This window comes from Mus caroli, chromosome 17 (assembly GCF_900094665.2).
Source record: "Mus caroli chromosome 17, CAROLI_EIJ_v1.1, whole genome shotgun sequence".
In the NCBI taxonomy this organism is placed as follows: Eukaryota; Metazoa; Chordata; class Mammalia; order Rodentia; family Muridae; genus Mus; species Mus caroli.
Genome location: NC_034586.1, coordinates 22731090 through 22744592, shown reverse-complemented (window position 1 = coordinate 22744592; position 13503 = coordinate 22731090). Strand labels below are relative to the sequence as shown.

Genomic DNA, 13503 nt, shown 5'->3' with positions numbered 1-13503 from the left:
ACCAAACCGTAGGATGCTCACATTCCTTCTATAAAACGGACATAGGCATAGGCGTGAGCAGGACTTCCTGTGCACTTTACACCGCTTCTAGATGACTCGCTTATCTCAGATATTACGATGCCCTGCAGACAGCCGCCATGCTGAGTTGAAGGAGTGTCAGGAGGAAAGGCTGGAAAGGCTGCAAGCACTCTTCACTGATGCAGTTTGTTTCCAAACACTCTCTGTTGAAGTTGCTGGGCCCTGCAGATGGAGGACGGATTCATCACTTGCACATCACTGAAGTGAAATATCTGACAAGAACAAGTCCAGGAGAGAAAGTTGGCTTTAGCTGATGTTTTCAAAGCGCTCTGTCACTGCTTCCTGTGCACGTGGGTAGGAAGGACATTGGGACAGATAATCATGGCCACCGGAGCACATGACTGAAGGAGTTCTTACCAATAATGGACAGGAAACAGTAGAACGGCAACAGGAAGGAGCCAGGGCAAGGGAAGCCCTCTAGAAGCATTTGTAGGCAGTGACTGAGTCTTCCCACCAGGCCTCACCTTCAACAATCCCACTGCCTCTCAGTTCCCTCAAATTTTGAATCCAACAAGGGAATAAGCCATTGTCATCTCTCGAAACACCTCTCAGACACACCCCGGCTAAGAGATGACAGCGAGGCAACCTTAACAGCAAGAGGAGCTACACATGTAGACTACAGTGCCCACACTGGCGTCCTTCTGAGCTAGGCAACCAGATCTACTGCCTGTGCAGATGTACCCATGTCCACTGCCTGCCCTGAAAGCCTCTGCACTTGGTAGGTGTCTACCAACATTGAGCTCTAAGACAGGCTTTTCTGGTAACTGCCCCCTGGTCAGGCCTCTTGGACCTGAGCACCCAGCGCCTCTCTGACAAAACAAACATGCATAGTCTGACAGAGCTCTCCCAGCTTTGGGGAAGGTGCCCTTCCTCCCTAGATGCCCTTCTTTCCTCTGTCTCTCCTCCCTGCACCAGGAGGCAGGAAGTCCCCTCCCAGAATCTGCTCAGGCTATACCCCAAGCCCGAGCTCTCAGATTCTAGTCTTTCCTTTGATGGATACCTGTTTTCTGAAGGCCAGCTCAAGACTTGCCTGCTCTAAAAAGCTTTCCCAGCCTCTTGACCCCATTCTGCTTCTGTTCCTATCCCATGGTGCTTTGCAGTGCATGGACATCTCAGTGCTACCCAAAAAGTATTGGGCGGAGAGGAGAGATGCAAAAATGGCCACACTAAGACTCACAGCATTGAATCTTATATTTTCTCCACAGGCGTGTGAGCCATGGAGGAGAAGGATACAAGGAGCCAAGGAAGTGTGAAAGGAAGTGTGAAGGCCCCCTTATATCCTCATCAGCGCCACAGACAGGGACCACTCAGGCTTCAGACCTGGGAGGGCTCCCAGTATGACGAGTGGCACGTTCAGGTGTGAAGTCAGACTGCTGATACTGTGAGGCAGCAGGAGCTGATAAAAGAACAACCCCCTCCCACATCCACCCCCCAAAAAGCAAGGAAGTAGTGGGTGGGGGCCACATGGATCCAGGGTGGACAGAAACGGCAAATGGCCTTGTAGATCTGACTATTTAATTTTAGCAACTTTTGATGGCCCCCTTCCCACACCAGATTCCACCATTCTTCCTGACTGGTCCCTACTTAACCACCCTATTTGTGTGTCCACAGTAAGGCAACCAGGGTTGGTTCCTATAAATCTGGGCTTCCTCACAGGGTGTGTTAGAATTCATCACAGGAGGAAAGAGCCACTGCCTTCAGGACATGCTGAACTCAACAGAAACAGAAAAAACACACACACACACACAAACACATCTATGCTTCTATTTCAGTGAACTCCCTAAGCTTACCCCAATAGCCCATTCCTGCCTCAGTCTCTTAGACTCCATGCTTAGGCTGAGGACAGGAATTAAGTCCCTCTTCAGGTTCCAGCCTCTGGGTAGCTTTTTGCTGCCATTATACTACTGTTCTGAGTTTTGACCCAAGCCCCCACCACCTCACCTCTCTCACCCCTGACCCCTCCCCAGGCAACTCCAGAACTCCCACCATCTCCTTGTCTCACCCTCTTTCCTATCAGCTCTCCATGATCACCCCTTTGTTGATTTGCGACTTTCAGCCCTCTCTCTGCAGGGCCCACACCCTCCTTACTTGCCCTGAGTGGTACCCACACCTTAAGCAGCTGCGTGTTCACAGCAGGTGTCCTTCCATGTAGTCTCCCTCTCTCATCCAGCTAGAGGAGCTGGTCAGTATTCCACAGCGCCACCTAGTGGTAGCACGAACAAGGGGGGCCGTCGTGAAAGAGGAGGCTGACAGCAGCCTTCAGGACAAAAGTTCTAGCAGCAGAGTGGCCTGGAGCCTGTGGCCTCCCCATGTCCCTGGACTCAGGGAGATGCTAAGAACGGCTCTCCACTTCTGCCAGGGGGAAACAGAACTACAGAAAATGTGAATGGACCTTAAACTCTTTTACAGCTTCAGGGATAGTGATTTGTGAGTGATGGGATTCTCAGTGTATTCCCCTACGTATTCCAACGTTTCCAGCTTTCCTGGATACTTTAAACACAGTGCACAGGTGTTTATGCTTGTTAAATGCCAAGGCCAGCTACTCAAAATAGGAGTCACCTCCCTAACCTCCATCCCATCCTCCATAAATGACCAGTAACTATGACAACAGCAAGCCGTGTTTTGTAGACTTCAGGGGATTAGTGAAACTACATTAAGGGGACAAAAGATAAAATGTATGCTTGTTCTCCAGGTGACAAATGGACCATATGGTGGTTTTAATGAGAAAGCTCTCATGGGTTTACACACTTTGATCCCAGTTGGTGGAAGTGTTTGGAAAGGCTTAGGAGGCGTGGCCTTGTGGGAGGAGGTGTGTCACTGAGGATGGGCTAGGCCTGGTTAGCTTTCTCTATTGCATGGTTGGCTCTCAGATGTAAGTTCTCAGCTCCAGCACCATGCCTGCCTGCCTGCCACCATGCTTCCCGCTATGCTATGTATGGACTCAGCCTCTGAAACTGAGAGACCTCAATATGTTCTTTCTTCTATAAATTGCCTTGGTCATGGTGTCTTACCACAGAAATAGAAAAGAAGCCCATATATGTGATGGTGGTCCCATAGGAATATAGTAGAAGAGGAGGAAAAAACCCTACCACCCTTTGTGGCCATGCCTGTTGGGATACAGCCAGTGCAAGGCTGCACTTTGTAGTTGTGCTGGTGTAAACAAACCTGCATAAGTGGCAGGATTATAAAGGACAGCCACTGTGATTGTGGTCTGCACACAGTGCTTGGTAAGTGGCTGCCACAGCTCTGTCTCTGCTGTTGGCTTCCAGTGCATAACACCACGCCATGCTCTCAGCAGCCCAGCCATTTGGATTTACTGCACACTCCCTAGAAGCATCAAGGAGTCATTCATGCTTAGTGCCTGACCTAGACAATCTAGGTTTGTGTAAGTGCATGTTTCCATGGTGATGAAACTGCCTAACTGCATGTCTCAGAACACATTCCCAACACAATGTGCTGCCAAATTGAGTTATACAACAGAAAGATCTGGGTTGGGGGTGCAACTCAGTAAAGACTGCTCCTCAATGCATGTGAGGCCCTGGCTGCCATCTCCAGCAGGAAATGAAAACCATCAGGGTTTCAGGTGCAGCCACATCAAGGGCTCAAATCCCTCCTTCCCTACTTAGAAGCCCAGGCAGGCTTTCCCACAGGAGTCCTTTGGGCCTGATCTAGGCACCTAATGTAACACAGCCAGATCTTCAGCCTAAGAGAATATAGCACAGGCCCTGCCCACCAAGACCACGAAAGTATCTGGTGTGTCTCTCAAGAGAAACACAAAGGCCCAAAGCACAGAATAACCAAACGCCAGGGCAGGGCCTCCCATGAGCAGTGGTCACAGCTCCCTTAAGACAGAAATCCTGATCTTTACTGTCTCTCCCCCGCCCCCCCAGAAAAAGCCAACAGTGGTGGGGAGCAAGAAGGTGGCTCTCCCTAGACACTGTCACCCTGTGATCTTCACGAGCACAGTGGCTTGGGTAGCCTCTGTTCCTTCATGTCTAGCCAGGGCAGCCAGACTCCCAGTGCTGGGTAACAGCGATGCATAGGCTTTTAAAGCTGTTCCATTCTTCTGTGAACTTCAGCTCGCTGTTGACAACTCATTTGATTCTGACATGGTGACACAATGGATGACAGTGGACAAGGAAGAGAAAGTAGAGAAGGCTTCATGGGCGACACAGCCAGGAATTGTGTCTCCATAAGGCGGCCGGGAACCAGAGCAAAGCCTCTCCTGTGCTGAGACAGTGTGAAGGAACCTCCCTCGGGAGGGAGAGATGTGGTGCCAAGCCAGACACCGAGGGTCACAGTGGCTGCATCCACAACATCAGGACCAGAATGCCTTGACCAGGGCCTTGTAGGGATAGAACAGGAAATTGGGGCTTAACGGGTACAGAGGTTTCTTCTGAGGTGGTGAAAACACTTGGGAGACAGCTGGTGGCCATACTGTAAATGTCACAGAGCAGGGAACTGCGGGCTCTAAAATGGTTAATTTTGTGTGATGTGGACTTTATCCCAACGTTTTTTAAAGTTTAAAAAGAAAAACTCTGCTTGCCAAATAAAACATCTGTGGGCTGAACTGCACCCAGTTTTCAATCCCAAACAAGCAGTCCCCAAGACCCCTCATATCCCGAATCTCCAGGGGTCGGGGGAACACCACTCCAACCAGGCAGTGACCAGCAGCTACCACCCCCAGCAAACAGAAAAGGGCTTCTTTCTGTCTCCCAAACTCCGATGCTTTGGAGCCAGAAAAATAAAAGTCTGTTGGAAATGGAACTCGGCCAAGCTTTTCCTTTCTCTTTCTCTTTCTCTTTTTCTTTTTTCTCTTTTTTTTTCCAAGTGCCCTTTGCCACAATGAAGGGCAAAGAGCTACCCCTGAGTGACAGCAATTGGACTTTGTTGATACAGCCCAAGTTCAATTTTTGTGAGATTCATAATTAAGCTGTCATCCCTCGCTCCGGTGCAATTAGGGCCAGCAGAGGGGATGAATGGGCCTGTTATCACGGGAAATTATAAATAGAGGTTCTGCATAGCGTCAGGGGCGGGCTTCTCTAGGCAGAACCAGCAAGCCGGAGTGTGTCCACCCTCCCTGGCCGACAGACTGACAGCTCCGAGTCCAGCTGTCATCCAGAGCTCAATTCTGTCTCTGTCATCTGAGCCCAGACTGTAGACACAGCTCCACAGCAGGAGACTAGGGCTAGATATGGCCTTTGTGTTCCCTCCCTCCTGGGGCTGCAGTGTCTGTACTCAGCAGAGGGAATGAGCCTCCTCCTGACAGGCTGAGGTGTTGGTGACCAGAGAGACAGGCTGCCTGGCAGGTCCCAGCCAGCAGAACTCACAAAGGTACAGCTGAGGGCAAAGGTCCCAGACCCTCCTCCCCTGGCCTCCCCTGGCCAGCCTTCTGACATGCTCACCCTCTCAGCAGACCTTGTATCTGCCAGAACAGGTCATTTTGGAAGGGAGTCCCACAGCCAAGAAACACAAATAGTCATGTATCCTCCATGGGTCCACACTCTGAGAGGACTGTGGTTAGCAAATTGGCAGATTTCATCCTGTAGTAAAGGATCTCTCCCCTCTTCCCTCCTTTTCTTCCTCCCTCTCTCCTTCCTCCCCTCCCTCCCTTTCTTTTCCCCCCTCTCCATCTCTCCCTCCTTCTCTCCCTCCCTCTCTCCCTTCTATCTTCCTTTCCTCTCTCCTTCTTTCTCTTCTCCTTCCCTCCCTTCTTCTCTCTCTCCCACCCTCTCTCCCTCTTTTCTTTCCTCCCTCCCTCTCTCCCTCCATCTCTCCTCTTCTCCCTCCCTCCCTTCTCCCCTCCCTTCCTGCCTCCCTCCCTCTCTCCTCACTGCATTTCCTTTCTCAGTACTAGAACCCAGGCCTCATGGGTGCTAGGCCAGCACTCTTCCCTTAGCCTTGCAAGATTCTTTCTTTCTTATGTAACCATCATGGAGTGTGCTGTACATCTAGGCTCCATGCTGTAGCCTAGGAGACAAGCTGGATAGAGAGGTCCAACGGTCTGACCCAGGACTGTACTTGGGCTCCAAACCTGCATAGCATGTTTCTGTACAGAATGCTGGAAGTAGACTGCTGTTGCTTGTCGCAGCCACGGCCGAGCACAAGTCCCCAAGTCCCCGGCCTGACGTGGTGGTGGTGGCGAGCCCACCACCGTTTGCTGCGACCTCATGGAGGGTGGCGGAGGAAGTAGCAACAAATCCACCAGCGGGTTAGCTGGCTTCTTTGGAGTGGGAGGAGCGGGTTACTCGAACGCTGATTTGGCCGGCGTCCCGCGATACTGATGAATTTATTTTGCCAACTGGAGCTAATAAAACCCGAGGCAGATTTGAACTAGCTTTCTTTACATTGGAGGATGTTGCATGACAGGGGCCGCATTCGGGGCAATGAACGGTCTTCCTTTAGGATTGAAGGAAACCCAGAGCATGGCCTGGTCCAAACCAAGAAATGTACAGATTTTGAATATGGTGACTAGGCAAGGGGCACTTTGGACTAATACTCTAGGCTCCCTGGCTTTGCTCTATAGTGCTTTTGGTGTTATCATTGAAAAAACACGGCGTGCAGAAGATGACCTCAACACAGTAGCAGCTGGAACCATGACTGGGATGTTGTATAAATGTACAGGTGGTCTTCGAGGAATAGCACGCGGTGGCCTGGCAGGACTGACACCAGTCTCTATGCACTGTATAACAACTGGGAGCACATGAAAGGTTCCCTGCTCCAACAGTCACTCTGAAGATTTTTGGCACCTCAGGAATGGGGGACACTTCATAGTCATCCAGATCAATTTATAAGCCAGTCTGGAGTTGCTTTCTGTTTTGTATCTACAGTTATTTTGAACAATTGGAGACTCTGATTTGCTGTGAAAAAGATCATGGATGGTTAGCCTGGACTGCACTGCTTGCCCTCAGTGAGTGGAAGCCAACCCCTTGGTGGCTCACTGAGTATATGTTCTCTTCTCCTTTGGAGATGATCTTGCACCCCAAACTGGAAAACCACTTACTCTCCAAATTCAGGCCATACTTTTTATTACCAGGTTAATTCATTTAAAAAATCTAAAACTTAAATGTTGCCCTGTTTTCCAAATAAAGGGTGAAAATAGAAAAAAAAAAAAGAATGCTGGAAGTAACTGTAAAATAATTGTATCTGTGTAGTAGCCATACCTAAGTACAGTAAAACTAGAGTGAGAGCCATTCTCAAAGGCCAGGTGTGGTTGGCACGTGCTTTTCATCCCAGCACTTGAGAGGCAGAGGCAGCTTGACCTTTGTAAATTTGAGGCCAGCCAGGTCTACATAACAAGCTTCAGGAGTGCCAGGGAGCCAGGGCTACATAAGGAGACCCAGTCACAAAACAAAACAAAACAAAACCACAAAAAAGCCAAACATGGCTGCACGTGCCTGGAGTCCCAGTGTTGGTGGCAGAGAACAGTGGCTTTTGCAAGCTTGCTGGCCAGCCAGTCTAACAAAAACAAGGAACCTTCCAGTCAGTGAGGACCCTCTCTAAAGGCAATAAAACAGAAAGCAATAGGCAAAGACACACTTGTCCTGTGCACACAGACAGACAGACCGAAAGACAGAGACTGACTAGCTGACTGACTGATAGATTTTCAAATGATGCATTACCTAGGGCACTCACAGTGAATAGAGCCCACGGCTGGGCTGGAGCTGCTACGGGTAAGTCCATTCAAGAGCATGGAGGGCAGGGCAGGCCCGAGACTCTGCTAACACTAATGATCAAAAGCACTGCACACCTGGACCCCAAAGCACATGGAAAAAGTATCTCTCTCTCTCAGCTGGATGGTGGTGGTGCACACCTTTAATCCCAGCACTTGGGAGGCAGAGGCAGGCAGATTTCTGAGTTGGAGGCCAGCCCGGTCTACAGAGTGAGTTCCAGGACAGCCGGGACTACACGGAGAAACCCTATCTCAAAAAAACCAAAAAAAAAAAAAAAAAAAAAAAAGTCTCTCTCTTTAGCCCCAAGTGACCTTTAACTTACTACAGCGTTTTTTAGGTCATGAACGTTTTACTTGTTAAAATGTCTTGATTGCTTTATAACACCCTAAATTACAAACTGCGCATCTGTACCAAGACATCTTTCTTCCTCTGTCACAGGCTTTCCCTCACTTGGAAACTTTGTATTTTTTCCACCTGTTCAGCTTTCTGGTTGAAAGCTGCGCAGGCTGACTTCCCCTCCACACAGGGTCACAGGGCAGCTGGATGGGCAGGGTCTGCCTCCCTGAGGTAGCCAGGGACAGTAACGTGCTTGGAAAGCCACCTCCTTCAAAAACCCGGGGACCTGCTGAGGCTCCTGTCACTGAATAGGAGCTGTGCTCTCGGCGGCCAGGGTCTCTGCCCATCCTGATGTGCCTGTGAACACTGCTAGCCCCACAGTGCACACTTCTGCACTTCTGACAGAGCACACAGAGTGTGCAGAGCCTGGCCAAGGCCTTCACTGTGTCCCCACCCTTCTTTAGCTCTGGGTCCTGATGGCTTCCATTGCCCTTTTAGGGGCTCACCATTATACTGCAGTCTGTCACAGACCCAAACACTTACCTGCAGCCTAACTGTACCTGAAATTGGAAAGCAGTCATAGCAGGTTAGGCCCTTGGAGCAGGCTCTAGTGTTGCTTCCATTTTTCAGAAATGTAAACTGATAGCAGAGAGTCAGCTCACCTGGCCACATCACATAGCCAGGGGGTGCAGGTGAAGCATGGATGTTCTGACTGGGCGCTCCATGACACTTCCATTTCACCTCTTCACATCACAGTGAAGCTGTGCAGAAAGCGACAGAAGGGAGCGTGGGACAATGGTGCCTGGAGGCCATAAACTGAGGGATGGCAGAAATGAGGGTTCTGTCTGGATTTAACCTGTCTTAATTCATTTTATGATCTTGTATCTAAGGGGCTTAGACCTGGTATCTTGTGAACAGAGGCATATTTAGTTCCTGGCTCTGGAGGCTGGGAAGCCCAGGAGCATGGGGTTAGCCTCTGACACGGGCCTGCAGCACATCATGAGGTAGGCCATCATCACACAGTGAGATTTGCATATGTGTCACAGAAAGCAGTGTCTGCATAAGCCATCCATACTTTGATCCATTCCCAAGGGACCGCATCACCTTTCAAAGGTCCTACCTCAACACCGCTCTATTGAGGACCAAGTTCCCAGACGCAGACACACAAACCATAGCAACATAAAATCTGATTGCTATTGTTGGTAACTTACAGGAAACTCAGAATAGGCCATACCGGGCATGTCTTTTTTTTTTTTTTAAGATTTATTTATTTATTATATGTAAGTACACTGTAGCTGTCTTCAGACACTCCAGAAGAGGGCGCCAGATCTTGTTACGGATGGTTGTGAGCCACCATGTGGTTGCTGGGATTAGAACTCTGGACCTTTGGAAGAGCAGTCGGGTGCTCTTACCCACTGAGCCATCTCACCAGCCCCCGGGCATGTCTTTAATCCCAGCACCCGTGAGATAGAGGCAGACGGATCTCTGTGAGTTCGAAGCCAGCCTACTCTACACAGTGAGTTCTAGGACACTCAAGACTGCACAGAGAAACCCTGTGATAAAACAATAACAAACAAACAAAATAAAAAACAAACTGACAGACAGAAAAACAGAAAGAAGAGGACCCCGATTCCATGTAGCAAATCACTTCTCCAACTTCCATATTCCTATCTCGCACTCCAGAGCCTGTACATACATTCCAGGTGTCTCCTGACTCCTTGATGCTCCTTCAGAGGGAGGACAACCACGTGGTCCATCAGCCACTGCCAGGCAACCTTCTATAGTACAGGATTCCTAGGTTCAAAACCAGGAGAACCTCCATCTTGATAGCCCCATCAATAAATTGGTGAAAATTCAGCTGAGTCATTACTCTTTCTCCCAAAGGGGAGTTCATGGTGTGTTCTAATGGGACAAGAGTCTGATGTACCCACACCTACCTCCTGGACTTCCTTCATTGAATACAGAGGGCTCTGTTCTTGACATTAGCTGGGCCTTGTGGCATAGGCCTATAATCACGGGTACATGGGAGGCTAAGACAGGAGTATCTCAAGTTCAAGGCCAGCCTGGGCAACTTAGTAATGACTCTGTCTCAAAACACTAAAAGTAACAAGACAGAAAGGGCAAGCATATAGTTCAGGGGCAGGAAGTGTGCCTAGCATGCTTAGGGCCTAGGTCCAGTCCTCCTCACTAGGGCAATAAATAAATAAACATTGATCCATTTTTCTCCCTCACCCCTTCCACCTCCTTTTCTGCCACAGCTTCTTGAGCATTCCTGCGCTAGACCTGGGAGACTAATTTTCACCAATTTCTAGGGAAAGGAGTACTGAATTGAAGGGCTGAACCATTGGGTTTTGTTTTCTGAGTTTTTTTTTTTTTTTTTTTTTTTTTTTTACCTAATACAAGTAAACAGTGTGGGGGTGTCAGATAATGCCTCCCACCTGGCATGTGTGGGTTAGGGATGCTGGTGGGTGGAGCCTCTGTGCAGCCTGCCTGGGACCCTAAGAAAGCCATACTCTCCTCACTCCACGTGGCTTCCCTGCTACCCTAGGCCCAGATATCAAATGTCTCCCTCTGTATAGCCAGTTTTCCTGTAGCTACCCTCCTCTGCATCAAGGCTGCCCAGCCCTTCCCTGCAATGTGCCCATCCCTCTGTCTGCTGGAGGCTTTGCCCCTGCCTTCTTACTCAGTCACAGAGCAGCAACTACCCCCTGGTTCGCAGAGCAGTCCACTCCCCGTGCCTCTGCTTCCCCCAAGGACCCCTATGAAGGTAGATTCCCAGCCTGCCTAGATGTAGATGCTGTCACCTTCCTCGTGACAACTTGTTGGAACACAGATCTATCTGCAATAACGGCTTGAGCTCTTAACTTCTTATTTGTAAAATCAAATTGTTTTGATTTTTAAAGAGTTGCTTTAAGGGGGCTGGAGCCACGACTCTGAAAGCACTCACTACTCTTGCAGAGGAGCCCAGTTCCACGGGCCCAGCGTCCATGTGGCAGTCCTCCACGGGCCCAGCGTCCATGTGGCGGTCCTCCACGGGCCCCAGGAATGTGCATGGCCCCCAGAATGCATACAGCACATGAGTCACACACATGCAATTAAATCAAATGAAATACTAAAGTTTTCCAGAGAGTTATTTACAAAGAAAAGCCAGTAAACCTCCAGCAGACATCCCAGGGCAGGAAGCATGCCTCTGTCCCTCTCAATTCCCCAGGGATCGTCTTACTCAATGGACTTGAGAGCTGGGGGAGCCTGGGCTGAGGCTCAGGTTCCCTTCTAAAGAGAGGAAATCCTGACAGTCACTCCTGACAAAGAGGGGCCACTTAAGTCTTGTCTTGGGAAAGCAAGAGCTCAGGCCAGCCTGAAAGACTCAGGCATAGCAAGGTAGCTCTTGCCTGGAGTTAAACCTTCAAGAAGAATATGAGAGAAGTCTGGGATGTCCTGGGTGAGTTATTTACCCTCTTTGACCCTCAGACTCTTCCTCAAACACATGTGCAATGGCCCCACCTCACAGGCACATGAAGAAGAGGACACTTCATAATCACTGGCAAGCAGAAGGTGCCTGCTTGGTTCAGTCAGAATCTTTCTTTTGTTTGTTTGTTTGTTTGTTTTTCGAGACAGGGTTTCTCTGTGTAGCCCTGGCTGTCCTGGAACTCACTTTGTAGACCAGGCTGGCCTCGAACTCAGAAATCCGCCTGCCTCTGCCTCCCGAGTGCTGGGATTAAAGGCGTGCACCACCACGCCCGGCTCAGTCACAATCTTGACTTCCTCCTCTGCTGTCGGTTGTGGTGACCCCTGTATTATTTTCATTGCTGCTTAATAACTGTAATTTTGCTACTGGTATGAATCACAATATGCAAGCATCTGATGTGCAGGTGGCCTTAAGTGATCCCTGGGAAAGGGTGGCTCGACTCCAAGGAGGTCTCGACCCACAGGTTGAGAATAGCTGATAGTCATTTCTGTCTGGTTTCACAGAGGACTCCTGGATAATATCATTTTAAAAACTTACAAATCAGGTCTCTTGATGTTTTACAGCCTTCAACAGGAATGGGGCCCACCTGCTGTGGGGGGTTCCATGGCTGACAATCATCATTGCTGAGATATCCCTTCTCCAGGCACCTCCTCTTCTGTTTTGCAGTCCCATCTCTTGCGAGTCAGGTTAATGATGCCAGACCAAGCCCTCAGCCCTCCCTTCACACTGCGTTAGCCTTCGGCCTACACACAATGGCTCTACTCCTATGTGCCTTACAATCACACAACAGTGTGTGCCCCAGCTGCATGAACCTGCATCCCGCCTTCCTCACAAAAGCAGATACTTCCATAAGGTGACAATCCAATAAATGCCGTTCACAGAGCATCCCGTACTCGAGGGATTTCATGGACATTATTTTGTTTTCTCGTCTGACCTCTTAACTTAGCTTTTGTTACATGCAGTTTAAATTTGTGGAAAGTGAACATCAAACGTATCCAAAGTGACAGAACACAGCACTCAGGATGCTGATAATCAGGGAAGAATTGTAAATGACTGAAGAAGGACCCATGGGTAGTTGAATAGATATATAGATAAGTGGATAGGTGAGTTAGTTAGGTGGGTAGATGAAGGGAAGGTAATAGATGCTAGCATTCAGCTTAGCTAATCACGCGGCAAAGCCAAGTGCGCCTGCCCTTGCTGGTACAATTCAAGCATAAGGAATTCCCTGTCTCTTAGCACTGTGCGGGACACCCAGCAGGTACCTGGCACTATCTGAGTTCCCCAACTTAGGAGTACCAGCCAAGCATCCTTGCGCCAACTAATTTTCACAGCTGCCACACTGAGGCAAGATTTGGCCCCTGGGTGAGCATGAGAGATGAAGAACGAAGATTCCTGTCCTTTTCGGGCACCAAGAGCAGGCTGTTGAGCTGCCGCTGGAGGGAATGGGTGGGATTCTGGAGGGCTGAGACTCTCGAGGCGTTCCCCTGACTGGCCACGAGAGGGCAGCAGTCCGCAGCCCCAGCGCCAGAGCTGGACTGCAGGGCCCGGACTTCAGAACTGGTTCTCTAGCAGTGCTGCTTAGGACCTACGTGCTGAGCGTGGAACTCATGTGTCGGCAAATGCGGAAGAAAATGGGGAAAACCGATGTGGCATGCTCTTCCCAGGCAACTGTGCTGGGACAGGGTCCCGCAAACGTCGCGGGAGAAAAACCGAAGACACGAGGTGCTCTCAGTGCGGTCCAACAGGCATATTTTAAATATATGTCCCCAAGTCCATGACTGAAGAAAATTCTGGAAGGACTCCCAGGAAGTTATTTCTTTTTTCTGCTTGCTGTGATATTGAGGTAACTGTTTTGCCATTTAAATGCATTCTATCATTTGTTACTGATAATGATGACTGCGGCGGCGGCGGCGACAGAGTGATGATATCTGGGATGTAAGAATATGG

The 13503-nt window shown here is 49.5% G+C and overlaps 1 pseudogene; it reads left to right on the top strand.

Annotated features, from left to right (window-relative positions):
- Positions 1 to 6248: 6248 nt before the first annotated feature.
- On the top strand, positions 6249 to 6814 carry LOC110284348 (annotated as a pseudogene).
- The last annotated feature ends 6689 nt before the right edge of the window (positions 6815 to 13503 follow it).